The sequence below is a fragment of the Lissotriton helveticus genome, chromosome 2_1 (genome assembly GCF_964261635.1).
Source record: "Lissotriton helveticus chromosome 2_1, aLisHel1.1, whole genome shotgun sequence".
NCBI lineage: Eukaryota > Metazoa > Chordata > Amphibia > Caudata > Salamandridae > Lissotriton > Lissotriton helveticus.
Genome location: NC_136059.1, coordinates 991,065,014 through 991,080,080, shown reverse-complemented (window position 1 = coordinate 991,080,080; position 15,067 = coordinate 991,065,014).

Sequence of the window (15,067 nt, the reverse complement as noted above, 5' to 3'; positions counted from 1 at the left end):
TTAAAAGGAGGGTTTCGGCTGTCAAAAGGAGTTCTTTTGACAGGTTAAAACTGCAGTTTAAAAAATGCACAGGCAGCCTACAGTGGTAGGCCTGCAGTCATGTTTTGCAATTTCACTCTCCTAGTAGCAATTGTGACATTTAACCTACGGACCCTGGGTAGACTTGGTACCACATGCTATGCACTTACAATAAGGTTAGTATGCCAATTAGGAGTATAACCAATATCAACAGGTTTTAGGGGTCAGAGCACATGGACTGGGCACTAGAAAGCACTGTCCCAGTATGCAAAGCCCAAAAAAGACGAATTATATCTAATAAGTGGAGGTGACTACGCAAAAAGGGGAACATTGTAACACTGACAATAAAGTTAACTTTAATGGACTGATCCTCTCTATCCAGGAAGTCTGTAACGTGCCCCATTAATATAGGTATTTGTAGAGAAAATCCAGTAAATGTGGGATGTTGCTACTTGGTTGTAGAAAGAATGGTGCCTAGATATTCTATTCTATTCTATCTCGTGCAAAATCGTACTCAATAAAACCCCTATCCCCTCAAAATGTCTCTGCTCATCTTGTTTTTTGACCGCTGTCATACCGTTTGACTTTTAATATTTCATTTTGAAGCCTGAGACTTCCTGGAATGGTGAAATTATTCAGGACAGGGATCGATCTCTCAGGGTCAGTCAGAAAGCATACTATGTCTTCAGTGAACAACGCTACATTGACACGGTCAGATTTGGTGTTTAAGCCTTGTTAGACCTGGCTTTTACAATGGGTTTATCCCCAGATTTTATGCTTTGTGGCCTTCTGTTTCTGACCTGTTTTTGTTGGTTTTATGACTCTGGGCATTTTACCACTGCTGATCAGTGCTAAAGTGCATATGCTTTCCCTGTAAATTGTATGTATGGGTTAGTGTTTCCATAATTGGCTGATTTGATTCACTAGTCAGTCCCTAGTACAGTGCACTGTGTGTGCCCAGGGCCTGTAAATCAAATGCTGATAGTGGGCCTGCAGCACTGATTGTGCCACCCACATAAGCAGCCTGTAAATGTAACTCAGGCCTGCCATTGTAGTGCCTGTGTGCAGTCTAATACTGCCATGTCGCCTTGGCAAGTGCACCCATTTGCCAGGCCCTAACCTTCTCTTTTCTTACATATTAGTCATCCCTACTGTAGGCCCAAGGTACCCCTGTGGGTAGGGTGCAATGTATGTGAGAGGTAGGACATGCCTTGGTATGTGTGGCGTGTCCTGATGGTGAAATACTGCCAATTTCGTTTTTCACTATTGCAAGGCTATCTGTTCCCATAGGATAGAATGGGGAGTTTGCTTATAACATATATTAAGCCTAACTACCCCCTGGAAACAAGGTAGGAAAATAAAGTTTAATATGCATCTTTAGTGAGGGTGATTTTTACAATCGGTGTTTGAAAATACCACTTTTAGAAAGTAAGCATTTTCTTGCTTAGCCATCTAGTGTGCCTCTTCTAGAATGTGTATTGATTGTCTGGCTTTGGAGTGACAGGGGCTGGGGATGTGCAGTGGCTCCAGAGAATCTGGATGAGTCAGCGCTAGGCTGAATAGTCCTGCATTTTGAGTGGTTGGAGGAGTAGCACCTGCACCTGAATAGGTCTGTGCCTGCCTTCCACAATGATGGCTCTGTCCCCCTGTGGTGTGTCTGGAGACAGGGCTCACACTGACAATGGAGGTTGTTATGCACTTGCAAAGTGCCCCCCAGAACTGGTTAGGACTTGGCTTAGGGCCCTGGGCCAAGAGAGAACAAAGAGATTTACTGTCTAAAAAGGGGGACCCATACCCCAGACTTTTAGATCACTTGGAATATCAAGAGGAACCTTTGCCAAGGAGAAGAGCTGGAGAAACTGATGAGGAATAGTGCCCCTGTGCTGTTTGCTGTCTGGGGTTAGCCTGCAGTGGCTACTTTCCATCAAGGAAACGGAAAAGGACTTTGCAGTGTCTCCTGCTTGAGGAAGATCTTCAAGGGCTTGAAGAAGAGTTTGCCTCCTGTTCTGAAGTTTCAGGGACACAAAGACTTCGCCCCCAGCTCCCCTGAACTTCCTTGCTGGGAGTTCTGACCTGCCAAGAAGTGCATGTAGCCACCAAATCTCGAGGAATGGAGAAGAGGCCTGGATATGTATATGGCAGCTGAACGTGTTACGTATAAAGCTAGGGGGTGCCCCCGAAAATTTAGAAAAATATGGGCCAAGTGGAGGCACTACCATGGACTGGAGTAGGAGGGTGGGACCGGGAGGGGGTAGTGGGCGGGTGGTAGGATGAAGCACAGTCAGGGTGTGTAGGTCGCTGATCCCAGCATATGTGCACTAGAAGGCTAAGGGCCATGGGGAGTGCTTATACTCATTGCCACACAACTTCGAGGACCGAGAGAGCCATGAGGGGCGGGGGGGGGGGGGGAGAGAGTGGGTGGAAGGGTTCATGCTGCTGGGGGGGGGGGGAAGTTGGGTGGGGGGGGCTTCGAGGTGAGGTCCCTCAGTTACTGCCTTTACTTATAGTTGATGGGGGGGGGGGGGGAGTTCGGGGTGAAAATGAAGAATAATAAGTTCGTCAGGATGAATGCAATGCAACTGTCTATTTCAAAAGTTGCGTAACGGCGGGTAGAGCGGAATGTTGACGCTCCCCCGCGATGTCTTGTTCATGGTACTAATGATTCACCTGATGCAACAATAAAAAGAATTTAAAAAAAAAAAAAAAAGAAGTGCATGTAGCCATTCTGGGCTTCTGGAGGTTGTTCTGGCTGCTGGGAGCTGGAAATGCAACGCAACGATAAGAAGCGTGACACAACCGTACCAGCTTCCGATGCATCGCCGAAGAAGCCGATGCAATGCCTGCCAGCGGCTCGAGAAAATCCTTGGGTTTCAACAAAATTAGACTGCTGCGAGTGGATATGTTTCTCTAACATTTTTTAAACGGTCGGTAGCAAAGAAATGGGCCGATAGTTAGAGGGTTAGTCGGGCTCGGCGTTGACCTTTTTGAGAAGAGGGAGCACCATGGCGTGCAATCAGGTGGAACTGTAGCTTCTTGTAAGTAGGCATTTAAATAATGACAAGCAGAGATGGCAGCTCAAGGTGCTGGAGCACAGAGATAGGCAAAGGGTCCCTGGGTGATCCAGATTTGATACTGTCTCAAAGTCCTTTAAAGGAAGCTGCGTTTAATAAGGGCCATGTGTCCAGATAGTTAGTAGGTGCGCAAAGTGCCATACCTTGATCAGAATGGATATTGTCCGTTGAGGATGGTGCAGGTACTAATTGGAGGGATTTAGTAAATTGCAGTGAAGGCGGGTTATCACACTACAGGCTTACTATTTCCGAGTATATATTCTCAACTTTCTGGACAAAAAAAGTAGCCAGGTCCTCACATTGCCATTTATTAAGTGAGGGGGGCCTAGATTGAGTTTTAGATCCAGCGAGCTCCTTGACCATACTAAAAAGTGTTTTAGAGCAGTTCAGAGCATCGGAGATGGTAGTTGATACATATTTAGTGCGGGCTGACCTGCAGAGATTATGATACACTTTTTTTGCCTTTGTCATTTAAGATGATGTTTTACTCTCATTAATTGTATAAAAAACTAACCATCTCTCACCCACATTCGCCATCATACATTTCACACTCACTCAAGGCATCTTCCAAGAAGCTCTCATGACAGGTCATTTACTCCCTCTATTGAAGAAACACACACTATACATTGATGACCGCTCCACCTATTGGTCCATCAATCACCTACACTTCGTCACCAAGCACATAAAAAACCAGTAAATGCACAACTCCTATATCACATCAATTCCAACGATATCCTGCACAGCTACCAATCTAACTTCAGATTATTATGCAGCACATGTTCTCCTGACCACAGATTACGGTGGCTTTGCCTCTAGATATGGCTGGACCTCTCAGCTGCCTTTGACAGCATTGAACATCCCACTCTATTCCACACCCTGAAAACTTCAATAGCATTCACCAGTTACGTCTGCCACTAGTTATCGACGTAGCTCTCCAACTGACACCAGTTTGTTCACATGGGCTCCTACATGATGCACTGTGGAACTCTACTCATTAATAACAGCAATGACTGGCTAAAATTTGGCTTGATTACAATGGCCAGTACAAATTCAAACTCCAATATTTGATCAAAGCCATTTCACTTGAATTCACTCTTGACATTGACCTCATCCACAAAGACACATTGCCAATGAAACTAAGAAAGCTAGATACCAGTTCTTTCTACTGAAGAAATGATGTCCTTCCTCCCAGAAAGAGACTTTAAAACGTTCAATCTCTCAAAAGTATCACATCTGGATGGTGACAATTCCATGCTCTGTGGCCTACCAGATTCCACATTGCTGCCTTGAAGACTTCAAGGGAGTCTTAGATGCTGCAGAATGTTCAATCAAAGGCCCGAAGAAACATGACACCATCACCTTTATCCTAATGGAACTGATGGAGCAAGGACTCGTAGAAAAGAGACTTTCTCGAATGCAATCCTCTCATTTAACTTCTAATATTGTATTAACCACGTATTGTGTAAATTAATACGCACAACATTGAACATAACAGACAGAGAAGCTTGCCTACGTGTTTTACTGATAAGTAACTCGAGCGAAATTCTAAAATGGCTGCTAATTGGAAATCTTTATTGCGCATGCGTCAACTGTACCTACTCACTATGATGAGCTGTCGCTTGGAGGGGATTTCTTGTGCCTGCGCAGATGCCATTAAAATGGCTGCTTGAAAACTCATAAGCTTAGCATCTGCTGTGCTGAAACTAACACAAGCTTTTTTACTAATTCTAATGCGGGAAAAGCATTAATAAATGAGTGGAATTAAAGTAGAGATAGGTGGTATACAGTGAAACCATTTTATTTTGAAATTAATATTTGTCTTTCTGACTTTCCTATTAGTATGCATTTGGGCCTCTCGTATGAATCCAGAGTCTATAACCCACCTGACCTCCACACATGCGTAGTGTGATTGAGCCAGAAGAAGTATGTGATTCCTGAACGCAGTCCAAGGATGCAAGCAATACATACCCTGGGAACCAGCTTCACAATTCTTTGAATGAATGGGAATACATGAAAATTATACTTTTGGGTCCAATATAATGTTAATACGAGTGGGAATAAAGATTTTGGAATAAAAATTAAGGGATGGGATCTTTGAACAATAGACTGATAGACTAAGATGAAAATAAGCATGGTGTGATGATCATTCCCCCTTGCCTGTCCAGAGTTAGTAGTTTCACAATATTGAAACATTAATGGGTGGTACATGAATATTGTAGGGTATAATTGAGGTAGGCTTAGAGAGAAGGAGATTTGTTGTATGCTGCAGAGCTCGGGATGCTGTTGCAGTAACGAGAGATGCTGACGAAGAATCAAATGTAGAACCATTTATCTTAAATTAATTTACTTAGAAGATTGCAAAAGAATCTCGAGGAGGAAGAGAGTGTCAGAGAGGGGTGCTATGCAAGGGTCGGTGGTAGAGAGGTAATCTATCCTGTCTTGATTCCTGTCCTGAAGCCTTTGTTGCCTGATCTTTCCCAGGGACCCTTCCCAGCTCCTTGGCCAAGAGGTTGGTTTTCACACCATCCTAGATAACTATACTTTCATGAATGTGTCTGTACTTTTCTCTCTATCTTTCTGAGCAATGTCATTGTGGAGTGATACATTTTTGTTTGAGTAAGTAAGTAAATTCTTTATTGTTCAGTTAATTAAAACCATTACAATATAAAGCATTCAGCGACGTATAGTACAAAACTTTTAGGGCTGTGGTAAAGGAATAATAAATAGAAGGAAAAAAGGGAAGGAAATATAAAAAACATAAAAACTATGTAGCAAAGGGTCTATCAACATATCCTCCCACCAAATGCCATCTTCTTTTCGTCAATGCTTTTGTGGAAACGCTACATTGACGACATACTGATCATTTGGAATGGTAGTGAAAATGACTTGAAAGTCTTCCTTGCATGGATCAACACCCTGGACCCCAATCTAAGATTCACCAATACCACAAGCAGAAGAGAAATTGTGTTCTTAGATGTAGTCATCTCAATCAGTGGTACGACACTGGCCACAAAAACCCACAACAAACCGACTGCAAAGAACAATCTGCTGGAATTTACCAGCTTCCACCCACGTCCGTTGAAGGAAAATCTCCCTTACGGGCAGTACCTCAGGCTACGAAGGAATTGTAGCCTGACCGCAGATTTCAAAGACCAATCAGCCAATCTAACCGAAAAACTAAAAAACAGAGGCTATCCACTTCCAACCTTGAACAAAGGTTTTAAAAGGGCGAGAAACCAGCCAAGGGAGTCCCTCCTTGAAGAAAGAACAAACAATCCAGAACAGATCCCACTCACCTGTGTTACCACCTATAGCAGTCTCTCAAATATCATGAAAAAGAGCATAAACAAACATTGGAATATTGTGCATACCGTTAAAAAGGACTGGGATAAACCCCTTTTTTCATTCAAAAAGGGGCGCAGTCTAAAAGATGCGCTTGTCCATACCCGCCCAAAAGAGAAACCACAAAATACGACACCATCGGTGACAACATCATGGGGTCTCCCGAAAATCACCGGACACTATCCCTGCTCGGACTGCAGTGTCTGTCACTTGACACAAGCTACAAAAACCCTGACACTGGAAGAAGGGAAAGTGTGGACCCTACGTGAGCATACAAACTGCAACTCAATCAACGTGATCTATTTGATCACGTGCCCTTGCCACCTCCGGTACATAGGTATGACCACCAGAAAAGTGAAACAACGGATCTGTGAGCACCGGAGTAATATAAGGTGCAAGAAAATAACAACAAAATTGAGTCGCCATTTCCTAGACAAGAATCATACCACCAACGACATAAGGTGGACTGTTATTGAAGTTCTGGAAGGCACAAGAAACGTACAAAATAGACTGTTCGAAAAAGAACAGCGTTGGGTATACCGTTTGGGGACAAATACCAATGGCCTTAATGACGATGTCCCGTGGAATTCAGTTCTATCATGAACCCAGAGACTTCATGTGTCTGTAAGGAGAGCTATTAACATGACACATATGCAATCTGAAAAATATCACCTAAACACCAAATACCAGGTGGTTTCTACATAATGTGTAATTATTTAATCTTGTCCCCTGTAGGTCCGAATCACCTTGCAGGGACTTGATAGTGCGTTAAATTCTGCAATGACACTTTCTACTCACACCCACACTGTAAGCGGTGCTTTGATATCGAGAATGATGGAACACCCGTCTTCTGCTCTGGCATTGCTTGCTCAATGATTGTTAGCAGTTGACACTCATGGATTAAGGTCTTCCGCCGAACTAAAATAAATAATCTGACTCCCTTTTAATCAAATCTGTCTCCCAGAACCTTCCCCGTAAACATAGAGCAACCACGGTTGCCCTGACAACCACCAGCCTTTCTGTGGCCATCGCGCAGGGATAGGTTCATTATTTCAAGCCTCGTCTTGATCCTGGGCGCGTCCCGCCTTAGTGGGCGTGTGCGTTCCAGGCCTCGACCTGGGCGGGACACGCCCAACCCGGAATCGAGCGCGCACACTGAAGCAACAGCGCTCTTAAACACCTTTACCGGCCCCGCTCTCCATCGTCGGGGTCCGGTTCAGAGGATTCTTGCAGGTTGAGAAGCGGGTTGTGAGCGCAGAGGGCGTGAGTCTGGATCACCAGCGGAACGCCATTCACAATGACCATAAGCTAAGTACCTGTGTGTTGGTTGGGTTCTGTTGACATGTACCTCCTCTCTTTTCCTAGGATGTGCCAAGCGCGCTCCAATCCTCCTCCCGAGACCCATGGTGCTAGTAGCGCCCTGTTTTAAAGTGAGATTTTCTCCATAATTACCATCCTAAGGGGACACCGACCGTTTGGTCAAATTGATCCCTCTTCATGGAGAATTCACACCGTGTTTTTATCCCAAAGCACTACCATAGTAGTTTTTTTCACCTTTAGCACTTCACCTCTTAGCATGTATAATACCCCTAGGGGCTATTTGGATGGTGCATAAGATATCAGTTATTGTGTGTGCACACAAAGGTTTGCCACCATCTTATGAGCACTATAATAAGACTACGCTGACATAAACTAATCGTATGTATGTCAATATCTGTTTGTCTTTGTCATTTTCTTTTACAGGTGCTGATACACCCTTGAATTTTTGGGGGTTTTTTGGAATGAGCAATTGCTCTTCTAATTTTTAAGCACTTTTTTCACTTTTCCTTTTTTCACTTACACGTCCCCAGGTTAGGGTGGACTATTAGAGTGTCCATACCGCCGGGGTATAGTCCTGAAGAATGCCATGGTGAATATATACCACAGATAAGGCAGAAACATGTTGACTGATTTTAATAAACTTGTGGTATTTAGCTGAATTTATTCAATATCCTAAAAACCTTGGCCTTTAAATTCAGACACATATACCACTTACTCGTGTCTTAGGGATCATTCATTAAAAGTTTTTCGATACCCTCAGTCACTTTTAATTTAGCAATCTCCACAACACGTCCTCCCCACACGACCAGCTCCGCAGTATTTCTGGCGTCGCAGCACACCGAAGAGACACTCGGTCTCTTCGGTGGGGCCCGATGATGAAGCATGACACTGACTAGGTCGGTGTGTGAGGGCTTTCCTACTCAAATGGAGTACCTGTGATTAATATTGACCACTTATCTCCTTGCTCATATATTTGGTAGCTTTGTATATGACCGGACCTCTCTTCTTTTGTTGTCTGATACTTAACTGGGGTGTAAGAGAGTGTCTCTGACCTTCCCTTCCTCTCTCTTTGTTGATATATATCATAGCAGCGCACAGCTGTGAGAGCACGTTTTTATTTCGAGCAAGTCAATAATAACAATTGCTTGTTCTTTTAAGTCCAAAATCTCACTATGTCGAACCTGGGTCTAACATACTCTGAGGCGGAAATCGAGGAGCTGATGTCAGATGCAGCAATCTTTGCTGACCCACATATATCACAAGCAATTGCCAACACTGCTGAATGGGACAATCTGTCAGAGAAAAAGAAAGAGCACATACGTACTGTCCTTCATGGCACAATATTGAAGGGCTATCTAACGACCAATACAGCCCCGAAAGGCCTTTTGGTAGCAAATGCCCCACGTATCTTTCTGAACGATGCGGCATTCCGGAAGGACTGGGCCTCAATCGCCTGGCATTGCACACGCGATTGGATGGTTCTGATAATTAAGACAGCACTGAGACTCTCGGAATCCCTTATGGTAGAGATTAGAGAAACAGAGTCTCATTTCAAAGCCACTATCACCGGCTATAAAAGACGACTAGATGAACTCAACAAGGAGTTGAATGAATACAAAGACAACCTGATGCAATCAAAGGTGACAAAACTTCAAAAAGATCAAAAAAAGTTTGAGTTCGAGAAAGTATATCCCTACTCTGCGGCCTCATTTACTCCACCAGCACGCAATACTAACAACTCAGACTACTCAGATGATGACTCATCTAATAGCAGTGGTTCTAGCAACAACTCTAACAAACAAACGAAAAGAAGAGGGAACCGCGGCAACAGAACAAACAGAAGCGGATATGGAAATCAAGGAAACCAGCAACAGTGGTATCCCCCACAAATGGGGATGGGCCCAAACCCCTATGCTTTCCAACAGCCACCTTTTCCTTTTATGGGCTGGAACCCGGGCTTCATGCCCCCGGGGAATTTCCAACAGCAGTACCGACAGCCTTTTTTAGAGAGCGGCCGGAGAGGCCGAGGCAAGAGGAGAGGGAACACCAGAGTAACCTGGCAGGAAGACGACTCAGTAGCGAACCACACCCGGAGCAACCAGCAACCGGGCCCGAGCGGAGTTTGAGTCTAGTGACCAACTTATCCACCAGAATACTAACGCCGGTGGAGACCCAAGTTTTGGAAAAGGGGCTAGGTTTTGTCCCTACAGCCAAACCAGATAAGTTCAAATTGCATTGTGAACTAGCAGGGTTTTTTCGCAAACTAAAACTAAAAGCGTTTTTTGATGGGAAAGCAGACCCAATGGAATCAGTCAGAAAAGGTGACACGGGCTTAAGACCCAGCTCCACCTTCATCCCACCTTCACACACAATACCAGCGGCTATAACTGCTTTTGAACAAGCCGTATTTAAAGATCTAGAAGACTGCCAGAACCCGAGAACATTCGGCAATTTTAGCACTGCCGAATTTGAGGCATTGCAACAACTAAAAAACGACACGTCCATAACCATAAAGCCTGCGGATAAAGGCGGAGGGATCGTCATCCAAGATACGACTGACTATGAGACCACCTGTGAGAACCTCCTCAGTGATGTTAGAAATTATACACCACTGGCATTGGACCCGACCCCTGACCTCACAAAAAGGATCAGCTCTATGGTACAGCAAGCAGAGGATCAAAACCATATATCAAAGAACGAAGCAGCATTTCTGAAAAATACGAGTAGCATTACACCCTACTTTTATACTTTGCCGAAAATGCATAAAAACAAACTACCCCCTCCAGGACGCCCGATCGTCTCTGGAATTGGTTCGCTTCTTGAGCCGCTTTCGCAATTTTGCGATCACTTTCTGAAACCACTAGTACAGTCTACACCTACCTATCTGAAGGACACCAAAAGCTTGTTGCGTCTACTGACAGAGATCACATTCCCTGAAAACTCTATCACCCTTGTAACATTAGATGTGGAAAGCCTCTATACTAGCATTCCGCAGAATGACACAATCGAGGTCCTCAAAAAGGTCCTTGATTCAATTAATTGGGAATTCCAGACACCGAAAAAGTTCATTATTGATTGTGCGACCATAGCACTGAAAGAGAACTTTTTTTCATTCAAAAACCAACTGTATTTACAATGCTCTGGGACATCTATGGGCAGCACCTTCGCGCCGAGCGTAGCGGGGTTGTATGTGGCAGATTTCGAGGCCAAACATATCCTCCCACCAAATGCCATCTTCTTTTCGTCAATGCTTTTGTGGAAACGCTACATTGACGACATACTGATCATTTGGAATGGTAGTGAAAATGACTTGAAAGTCTTCCTTGCATGGATCAACACCCTGGACCCCAATCTAAGATTCACCAATACCACAAGCAGAAGAGAAATTGTGTTCTTAGATGTAGTCATCTCAATCAGTGGTACGACACTGGCCACAAAAACCCACAACAAACCGACTGCAAAGAACAATCTGCTGGAATTTACCAGCTTCCACCCACGTCCGTTGAAGGAAAATCTCCCTTACGGGCAGTACCTCAGGCTACGAAGGAATTGTAGCCTGACCGCAGATTTCAAAGACCAATCAGCCAATCTAACCGAAAAACTAAAAAACAGAGGCTATCCACTTCCAACCTTGAACAAAGGTTTTAAAAGGGCGAGAAACCAGCCAAGGGAGTCCCTCCTTGAAGAAAGAACAAACAATCCAGAACAGATCCCACTCACCTGTGTTACCAGTCTCTCAAATATCATGAAAAAGAGCATAAACAAACATTGGAATATTGTGCATACCGTTAAAAAGGACTGGGATAAACCCCTTTTTTCATTCAAAAAGGGGCGCAGTCTAAAAGATGCGCTTGTCCATACCCGCCCAAAAGAGAAACCACAAAATACGACACCATCGGTGACAACATCATGGGGTCTCCCGAAAATCACCGGACACTATCCCTGCTCGGACTGCAGTGTCTGTCACTTGACACAAGCTACAAAAACCCTGACACTGGAAGAAGGGAAAGTGTGGACCCTACGTGAGCATACAAACTGCAACTCAATCAACGTGATCTATTTGATCACGTGCCCTTGCCACCTCCGGTACATAGGTATGACCACCAGAAAAGTGAAACAACGGATCTGTGAGCACCGGAGTAATATAAGGTGCAAGAAAATAACAACAAAATTGAGTCGCCATTTCCTAGACAAGAATCATACCACCAACGACATAAGGTGGACTGTTATTGAAGTTCTGGAAGGCACAAGAAACGTACAAAATAGACTGTTCGAAAAAGAACAGCGTTGGGTACACCGTTTGGGGACAAATACCAATGGCCTTAATGACGATGTCCCGTGGAATTCAGTTCTATCATGAACCCAGAGACTTCATGTGTCTGTAAGGAGAGCTATTAACATGACACATATGCAATCTGAAAAATATCACCTAAACACCAAATACCAGGTGGTTTCTACATAATGTGTAATTATTTAATCTTGTCCCCTGTAGGTCCGAATCACCTTGCAGGGACTTGATAGTGCGTTAAATTCTGCAATGACACTTTCTACTCACACCCACACTGTAAGCGGTGCTTTGATATCGAGAATGATGGAACACCCGTCTTCTGCTCTGGCATTGCTTGCTCAATGATTGTTAGCAGTTGACACTCATGGATTAAGGTCTTCCGCCGAACTAAAATAAATAATCTGACTCCCTTTTAATCAAATCTGTCTCCCAGAACCTTCCCCGTAAACATAGAGCAACCACGGTTGCCCTGACAACCACCAGCCTTTCTGTGGCCATCGCGCAGGGATAGGTTCATTATTTCAAGCCTCGTCTTGATCCTGGGCGCGTCCCGCCTTAGTGGGCGTGTGCGTTCCAGGCCTCGACCTGGGCGGGACACGCCCAACCCGGAATCGAGCGCGCACACTGAAGCAACAGCGCTCTTAAACACCTTTACCGGCCCCGCTCTCCATCGTCGGGGTCCGGTTCAGAGGATTCTTGCAGGTTGAGAAGCGGGTTGTGAGCGCAGAGGGCGTGAGTCTGGATCACCAGCGGAACGCCATTCACAATGACCATAAGCTAAGTACCTGTGTGTTGGTTGGGTTCTGTTGACATGTACCTCCTCTCTTTTCCTAGGATGTGCCAAGCGCGCTCCAATCCTCCTCCCGAGACCCATGGTGCTAGTAGCGCCCTGTTTTAAAGTGAGATTTTCTCCATAATTACCATCCTAAGGGGACACCGACCGTTTGGTCAAATTGATCCCTCTTCATGGAGAATTCACACCGTGTTTTTATCCCAAAGCACTACCATAGTAGTTTTTTTCACCTTTAGCACTTCACCTCTTAGCATGTATAATACCCCTAGGGGCTATTTGGATGGTGCATAAGATATCAGTTATTGTGTGTGCACACAAAGGTTTGCCACCATCTTATGAGCACTATAATAAGACTACGCTGACATAAACTAATCGTATGTATGTCAATATCTGTTTGTCTTTGTCATTTTCTTTTACAGGTGCTGATACACCCTTGAATTTTTGGGTTTTTTTTGGAATGAGCAATTGCTCTTCTAATTTTTAAGCACTTTTTTCACTTTTCCTTTTTTCACTTACACGTCCCCAGGTTAGGGTGGACTATTAGAGTGTCCATACCGCCGGGGTATAGTCCTGAAGAATGCCATGGTGAATATATACCACAGATAAGGCAGAAACATGTTGACTGATTTTAATAAACTTGTGGTATTTAGCTGAATTTATTCAATATCCTAAAAACCTTGGCCTTTAAATTCAGACACATATACCACTTACTCGTGTCTTAGGGATCATTCATTAAAAGTTTTTCGATACCCTCAGTCACTTTTAATTTAGCAATCTCCACAACACGTCCTCCCCACACGACCAGCTCCGCAGTATTTCTGGCGTCGCAGCACACCGAAGAGACACTCGGTCTCTTCGGTGGGGCCCGATGATGAAGCATGACACTGACTAGGTCGGTGTGTGAGGGCTTTCCTACTCAAATGGAGTACATGTGATTAATATTGACCACTTATCTCCTTGCTCATATATTTGGTAGCTTTGTATATGACCGGACCTCTCTTCTTTTGTTGTCTGATACTTAACTGGGGTGTAAGAGAGTGTCTCTGACCTTCCCTTCCTCTCTCTTTGTTGATATATATCATAGCAGCGCACAGCTGTGAGAGCACGTTTTTATTTCGAGCAAGTCAATAATAACAATTGCTTGTTCTTTTAAGTCCAAAATCTCACTATGTCGAACCTGGGTCTAACATACTCTGAGGCGGAAATCGAGGAGCTGATGTCAGATGCAGCAATCTTTGCTGACCCACATATATCACAAGCAACTGCCAACACTGCTGAATGGGACAATCTGTCAGAGAAAAAGAAAGAGCACATACGTACTGTCCTTCATGGCACAATATTGAAGGGCTATCTAACGACCAATACAGCCCCGAAAGGCCTTTTGGTAGCAAATGCCCCACGTATCTTTCTGAACGATGCGGCATTCCGGAAGGACTGGGCCTCAATCGCCTGGCATTGCACACGCGATTGGATGGTTCTGATAATTAAGACAGCACTGAGACTCTCGGAATCCCTTATGGTAGAGATTAGAGAAACAGAGTCTCATTTCAAAGCCACTATCACCGGCTATAAAAGACGACTAGATGAACTCAACAAGGAGTTGAATGAATACAAAGACAACCTGATGCAATCAAAGGTGACAAAACTTCAAAAAGATCAAAAAAAGTTTGAGTTCGAGAAAGTATATCCCTACTCTGCGGCCTCATTTACTCCACCAGCACGCAATACTAACAACTCAGACTACTCAGATGATGACTCATCTAATAGCAGTGGTTCTAGCAACAACTCTAACAAACAAACGAAAAGAAGAGGGAACCGCGGCAACAGAACAAACAGAAGCGGATATGGAAATCAAGGAAACCAGCAACAGTGGTATCCCCCACAAATGGGGATGGGCCCAAACCCCTATGCTTTCCAACAGCCACCTTTTCCTTTTATGGGCTGGAACCCGGGCTTCATGCCCCCGGGGAATTTCCAACAGCAGTACCGACAGCCTTTTTTAGAGAGCGGCCGGAGAGGCCGAGGCAAGAGGAGAGGGAACACCAGAGTAACCTGGCAGGAAGACGACTCAGTAGCGAACCACACCCGGAGCAACCAGCAACCGGGCCCGAGCGGAGTTTGAGTCTAGTGACCAACTTATCCACCAGAATACTAACGCCGGTGGAGACCCAAGTTTTGGAAAAGGGGCTAGGTTTTGTCCCTACAGCCAAACCAGATAAGTTCAAATTGCATTGT